The sequence below is a fragment of the Capsicum annuum genome, unplaced genomic scaffold (assembly GCF_002878395.1).
Source record: "Capsicum annuum cultivar UCD-10X-F1 unplaced genomic scaffold, UCD10Xv1.1 ctg5382, whole genome shotgun sequence".
Classification (NCBI taxonomy): domain Eukaryota; kingdom Viridiplantae; phylum Streptophyta; class Magnoliopsida; order Solanales; family Solanaceae; genus Capsicum; species Capsicum annuum.
The window spans coordinates 238,762-246,391 of record NW_025861957.1 but is presented as its reverse complement, the minus strand read 5'-3'; the positions used below and the strand labels follow the sequence as shown (position 1 = coordinate 246,391).

At 36.4% G+C, this 7,630-nt stretch overlaps 1 non-coding gene across 1 annotated transcript; it reads right to left on the bottom strand.

Annotated features, from left to right (window-relative positions):
* Nucleotides 1-7,167: 7,167 nt before the first annotated feature.
* LOC124893104 lies at nt 7,168-7,274 on the bottom strand. Its single transcript, XR_007050552.1, has one exon. It is a non-coding gene; the product is annotated as a small nucleolar RNA R71 (small nucleolar RNA).
* Nucleotides 7,275-7,630: the final 356 nt, after the last annotated feature.

The following is a 7,630-nucleotide window of genomic DNA, read 5'->3' as shown; positions in this document are numbered from 1 at the left end:
CGTTAAGTATTACTAAAAACGTTAGTTTTATCCTTGTCATAGAACGCCCTTAAACTTAACATCCAGCCTAGGTGGGGTGGGACAGGTAGTCATTCGAAAATGATGATCCCAACAAAATATTAACGGCAAGGCTAATCACATTATTACTTGTCTAAGAGTTCGGCCCTTGGGTCGGATGATGATTAACAAGTTGGGTTTCTGATCCGAATAAAACCAAAACATCTCTTTGTTTGACTTGGACAATTTTTTTACTTTACATGTTTATTAGGGATAGTTAGTTTATTACATAAGCAGTTCCCATTATTTTTATTTTGTCACTTCTTTCTCCTCGCTTATTTTATTTACATATTTTTATTGACTTTATCACTTAGATGATTAATAGCTAAAACAATTAAATTAAATGTTTGTTAATTACTTTATCATGTAGCCAAACATTAAATTAAATATAAAAATAAGAGACTTTATTTGATCACATAGAATCCCCACGTAAAGTACGAATTCGGTCGGGAACAACCTTTGTGGGCCTCAAAAGGTGCCTAACACCTTCCTTTTGAGGTAATTTGAACCCTTACCCGAACTCTGGTGAACTAAGACAAAATAACAAAATAGGTTCGTAGTTAGCCTAGACCAGTGCCCTAATGCACCCTTAATTTGTTAGATGGCGACTCTTCACACACTCACCTTAAAACAATCCCAAAAAGAGTTTATCAAGTCGAATCCCGCCTTCCATGATGAAAATGGGGCACGACACATACGAGTCAACCTCTCAGCACTGAAGGAATCCTAAATAAGAATTAAATGAGCAGATTTGGTCAATCGATCCATGATGACCCAAACACTGTCAGAACTATTAGAAGTATGAGGTAACTTAATCACGCAGTCCATAGTTATCGATTCATATTTCCACTCGAGAATGGGTCACCACTGAAAAAAACCACTAGGACCCAAATTCCCAGCCTTAATTATCTAGTAACATAGGCAACAAGTTACAAATCTGCTACATCCTTCCTCATACCACCCTACCATAATGTTGTCTCAAATATCCATACATCTTGGTCACTCTTGGATGAATGGAGTACCTAGAATAATGGCCTCTTCTAATATCAGCCTCATCCAATCATCCACTCTCGACACACAAACTTGGCCCCCAATCCTTAAAACACCATCAAGGTAGAGTGAGGCTTCATTTCTCTAACCACTCAACACCTTATCCTAAATTATTCTCAACCCAACATCATCAAACTGATGAGCCTAAATTTGCTCCAACAAAGAAGACCTAGCTTCCACAAATACCAAAACATACCCAGGTGTCGAAATATCAAGACTAACCATTTGGTTAGCCAAAGGATGAACCTATAAGGCCAAGGGCCTCTCCTGGGTCAATAAATATGCCAAGCTACCCGTACTAGTCCACTTTCAGCTCAAGGCATTTGCGATCATATTAGCCTTTCCTTGATGATGGAGAATAGTATGGTCAATATCCTTAAGCAACACATGCCAACCGTGTTGTCTCATATTAAGATCTTGTTGGGTGAATAAATATTGAAGTCTATGGTGATCTAAGAAGATGTCACAATGGACTCCATACAAATAGTTCCTCCACAACTTTAAAGCAAATACAACTGCGCATAACTCCAAATCATGGGTAGGATAATTCTTCTCAAAGGGCTTCTATTGGCGGGAAGCATGTGCAGTCACCTTACCCTCCTTCATCAATACTGCACCTAACTAGAAGTATTATAGAAGATGGTAACGCCCGCACCCTCCTTAGGTAAAGTCAAGATAGGAGCTGAGGTCAACAAATCCTTAAGATTTGGAAATCTCGCCTTCACAAGCATCGGACCACTAAAAAGAAATCTTCAGTCAACTTGGTCAATGGAACCACAATAGATGAAAAATCCTTAACAAAGCATCGATAGTAGCCTGCCAAACCAATAAAAAATAAATTTCGGTAGGAGAAATAGGTTTATCCCAATTATGAACTACTTTAATCTTGGCCGTATCGATCATGATACTATCCTTGGTCATAATATGACCCAAGAAAGAGATAGACTCCAACCAAAACTCGCACTTGGAGAACTTAGCATACAACTTTTCATTTCTCAATCTCTAAAGCAAATTCCATAAATGCTCCTCACAGTCAGCCTCACTCTTGGAGTAAACCAAGTTATCATCTATAAATACAATGAAAAAAGAGTCGATATACGATCTAAATACCTTTCAGTTCTATCCTTGGGGCCCAAATAAAGCATACCCTTTCAAGCTATCCTTGTCACACCCAACGAAACGAAAGTCACAGTCTTGGTATAGCAATCTAGAACAACATAATCGAGAGCTAAACAAACCATACCTAAGATGACATTAAAATATACCATATCTAGGATAATTAGATCCATCCAAGCTCACGGTCCACAAAAGTCACAACATAAGAACGGTGCACCTGATCCACCATTAACGATTCCACTATCCTTATGCATATATGGTTTGAATTTGACTATAAGTATTGCCTTGGGATTTATATAGTAATTTTCATTAACATGTTGGTTTGGGTGATTGGCCTTATTATGGATTAGCCGTAATAAGTGCAATCGTGACCTAAGTTTTTGGGTGCTGACATCTATAATCATATCTATATCCACATCTCTGTTTCTGTCAATGTCTATAATCTATAATATATTAAAAGTATGAAGATCCCTAGAAAAATGATTCATACATTTTTCCTTTTATTAAAAATCTCTATAACAGACAAAATTATCTTTTCACTATTTTTCCTCAAATTAAAAATTATAAAAATTATATTTTATGTTTAGTATATATATGTTTGAGATTTGGTATATAAGGTTTTCTTGAAACACTTGGTTCATCAACTCCATGAATATGGCAGGGGCATTGGTCAACCCAAAAGACATGACCAAAAACTCATTGTGACCATATCGAGTTTGAAAAGTTGTGTTTCAAATATCAAAAACTCTAATCCTTAACTGGTGATACCAAACCTCAAATCCATCTTTGAAAATGCTAAAGTACCCCTAGAGCTGATCCAATGGATCATTTATGTAAGGAAGAGGATACTTTTTCTTAATCATCATCTTGTTTAACTGTCGATAATCAATACACATATAAATAGACCCATCCTTTCCCTTCACAAACAAGACAGGTGTACCCCAAAGTGGTACACTAAGCCAGATAAATACCTTATACAACAATTCCTACAACTGATCCTCTAACTACATTAGGGCCATCCTTTTGGGAGGAATAGAAATGGGTTTGGTGGCTTACTTAACATTAATACCAAAGTCAATATCTCGATTCGGAGGCATACTAGGAAAATCTATGAGAAAAACATGCATGAACTCACGGACATACAAATAGAATCTAAGAAAGATGGTAAAGTAACACTAACATCACAAATATGCACCAAATATGACAAATACCTCATCTCTACCAAGCGACGAACCCAAAGAAAGGATATAACTTTTTTTTGTCTCGAATGAAGTGTACCTTTCCAAGCCATCCTTGACACACCTGATGACCCTAAAGTATTGATCTTAGCATAGCAGTCTAAAACAACATGATAGGAAGCTAAATAATCCATACACAAGATGACATCCAAATCTACCATATTAGGATAATCAGATCTATCTAAATCTTTCGGCCCACAAAAGTCATAACACAAGATTGGTGCACTCGATCCACCACTAATGAGTCTCCTATGGGGGTAGATACACGAATATGCATGGCAAGAGGCTTACTAGTAAAACCAAAACCCAAATCAAGTTATGCAAACACACAAGAAAGTCGATCCAGAATCAAAAACATATATGTAGATCTTAAATAAATGGGGATAATACTTGTGATAATAATGTTGGAAGCCTTTGCCTCTAATTTGGCGGGTATAACACTATCCACATCCACTACCTAATTGAGTATCCCCATGACCACCAGTGATAATGCTCAACTCACTCCCATAATTAAAGGGTGAGACGGTCGTTATCAAGTAACCCAATGTAAATTAGGTCGAATCTTAAGGAGTGAATGCTATAGACTTTGAACCTATAGGTGCTTAAGTTACTATGAGGTTACCTGGAATGCTAATGAAAACAACATGTGTAAATAAATATGGGATTTTCTTGAAAAATTTTTCACATAAAATTCATCAAGAAGGTGGCAAATGCTATCTTAGGTTCAAACTTTAAGTTTTGAGAGATCTTGGGATTAAGTATCCTTAGAAGTAAAACATGCAGCGTAATGTTGGTTTATTATGGAATTTAGTTGTTAATTGACGGATAGGCTAGGTTGAATATCATTGAGGTAAATCTTTTAATAAAACACCATTGATTTCACCGGTTGGCTCTTTCGAGCTCCTAACAAGTGTGGAGTTTATATAGCCACCCAAAACCTTAACCAAACATTCCTATTTCTAGGATAATGCTCTTGACATGATTCGCACAACCGCGATCGCAGTTATGATCAAGCGATCGCGTGATGCTGGCTAACTTGCTTGATTTGCAATCGTGTACATCAGATCGTGATCGCATTACCAGAGGCTAAATAGATTCTCTACTTGGCTGAAAGAGATCATGGTGATCTATTCGCAAGTGCGATACCCAAGGTCCTTTTGGCTGTAAGTATGCAATTGCACTTCTTCTGCTCCCTTTTTATCATTTCAAGCTTTAATCCATTTCTTTCCATCTTTTCATATCTATACCTGCAAGGAGTGGATAATAGTGCACTTACTCATACTTAGGCCTCACTAAATCAGTTAAATCAAGGAAAAATGTATGAATCTTGTATGTATATGATGGTAAAATCACCACTCATCAACACCCCTGATCTTGGGCATATTTATATGTCCAATCACCAATATTCACCCATATTTGGACTTGTTTTAAGAGCCAGAATATGATATTCTTATTGTATTTAAGCCTTAATTGTGTTCCATATCTAACCAACGTGATTAGCAATGTAGGATGGATTTTTAATTGATTTGGAAAAAAATTAGATGCATATTATGAAGCAAGTGGTGATTGATATTATGAGTTTATTATACAGAGTATCGAGGACATTGGAAGGAGTTGTAAAAAAAGGGAGAAAGGTTGGATCACGTATCAGATCAAGGAGCTAAAAGGAACAAGTGTTGTGCCTTTGAAAAATAGTGAAAAATGAATTTCCAGTGGTGCAAGGTGATATGCCTGCGACGCGTGATCCAAGGACTTAGAAAAATTTATCCAGGTAAATTCCAGTAGACCAGGGTGACAAGCCTGCGACACATTAGTTAGAGAGGCTCTGAAGATAAGGCGGCGCGTCGCCTGGAGTAGGGCTCCCAGGACATAGATAAATTTCTTAAGGTGAATTACAGTGGATCAAGGTGAAAAGCCTACGGTGCCTCAATTGGAACAATGCTAAATATATAGTGGCGCCTCATTTGGAGCCGGGCTACAGATAATGTGAAACGGGCTCCACTCCGCTCAGGCTAATTTTGTCCCAGTATAAAAGGAACACGTGAACACAATCTCTATCAATTTTTTCAAGCATAACAACGGTGGAAAAGTATAAAAATCTCTCTTTTAGGGTTCTTAGACTTTTTTTTGAACTCTTTCACTTCAAGATTAATTTTGCGTATGATTAATTGCTTATTTTGGATATTGAATTCAGACATAAGTGGCTAAACACCCTTGTTCTGGGGTTGAGGCGAAGAACATGATTACTCTTTGATATTCTTTATTGTAATTTTTTTTGGATTATTATATGGGTTGTTGTTAATTTCTTGAGCTTACTATTTTAATGAGTGGCCACCATTAGAATAAATATATATTTCTATATGAATCTGGGAGGAGAATCGTAGGATAGAATGAAGAAATTAAGGATCAAAATTCTTATCTTTTTTTTTTTCTGAAATAAGAGGTTTGAATTAGCTTCTAGGATAGGGATATACCTAGAAGCCTTGCTTGGTTCAATTACAAGAAGATAACTTTATGAATCTAGATGAATTGTTTCATCTTTGCTGGAGCTGTAGTTGCAATATTTAATAGATAGAAGATTTGAGGTTGGGAGACCAAGATCATATTATAAACCTTGCGAATCAACAACCCGATAACCACTTAGAGTGTGATAAGAATAGAGATTTGTAAGATTGTTAGAGTGTCTCAACCCTGGAATTCTCATCATTACTATTTACAACCATTTTTTGCTTTGCTATTGTGACAAATTGTTATTTCTTATTTATTAATTTACATTTTTATTCTTAATTTCACAATCATCTTGATACTTTACAACACTTAATACCACTTAGTCTAAAACTAAAAGTTAGTTGAATTTTTAGTTGCTTAGTACTCGTGGGAATGATATCTGATTGTCTAAGTCACTATATTACTTGTACTATCACGTTCACTTGTGTTTACATTTGAGCTTCTATAAGTTTTTGGTGCCATTATTGGGGAATAGTATAATTAGTGCACTTGCGTGTACTTTTAAGGCACTACAAGTTTTTGGCTCCGTTGCCAAGGACTAGTATAATTAGTACTTTGCTAAATTTTTTGTTTTTGATAAGAAGTTTAAGTGTAAATGACTTGATCTTAGCGGCTAAAATTTTGCAGGTTTAGCTGAATATAGGACTGGTGAGAGATAAAGAGTTAGTAGAGCCTTTTATAGAACTAGAACTTATATTTTAACAAAGGAGAAAAGCTCAATATCCCATTCAACAGGTTCAAATGGCTGAAAGAGTTGATTTAATGATCCTATTGGTCTAAATGCCAAACATTTCCCATCTCCAGTTATCCCAGCTATTCCTGCTCAATCAACTGTTAGACCTATTAGTAAGGTGGAAATCCCACTCACGAACCATGCTACTAACAGTATTCGCAAGCACGAGCCAGATGGTTGATTTGAATTAAAGCATAGTATGGTGCAGTTGCTGAATTTGGTTGGTCAATTTTCTAGACTTTCACATGAAGACCCACAGCAGCATATACAAATATTCCTGGAAATACGTGATACTTACATACCTGCAGGGGTAAGTATTGATAATGTTAGATTGACACTTTTCCCCTTTAATTTAATTAGGGAAGTGAAGAGGTGGTTACATACTAAACCACTACTCTCCATCACTTCTTGGGAAGATCTAGCTTGGAAGTTCCTTATTCGATTCTTTCCATCTGGGAAGACTGTATGTTAAGAAGTGAGATTTTGAATTTTTGACAGAAAGAAGGAGAGAATATCTACCAACATTGGGAGAGATTTAAAAGTATGCTCAGAAATTGCCCTCACCATCATCAGTCTAATATGTTCTTGTTCATACTTTCATTAAGGGGTTAGAGAAAAATACCAAAATTCTCTTGGATTCAGCATCAGGTGGGCAAGCTCTTGAGAAGACTTATGATAAATTGTACACATTGCTGAATCAAATTTTACAAGGGAACCCTGAATGGCATTCTAACTCAAGGAGTGCTCCTAAGAAGGTTGCAGATGTGTTAGAGGTAGATCAGTTTACTGCTCTATCGGATCAACTTACAACAATGCAAAATCAGATGCTTACTCAGTTGAACAACATAAAGTTGAGGGTTCTGCAAGCAACAACTACAGCTAATGCAGTCCAACATATAAATTCTTGGTGTGAGGTTTATGAAAGTAG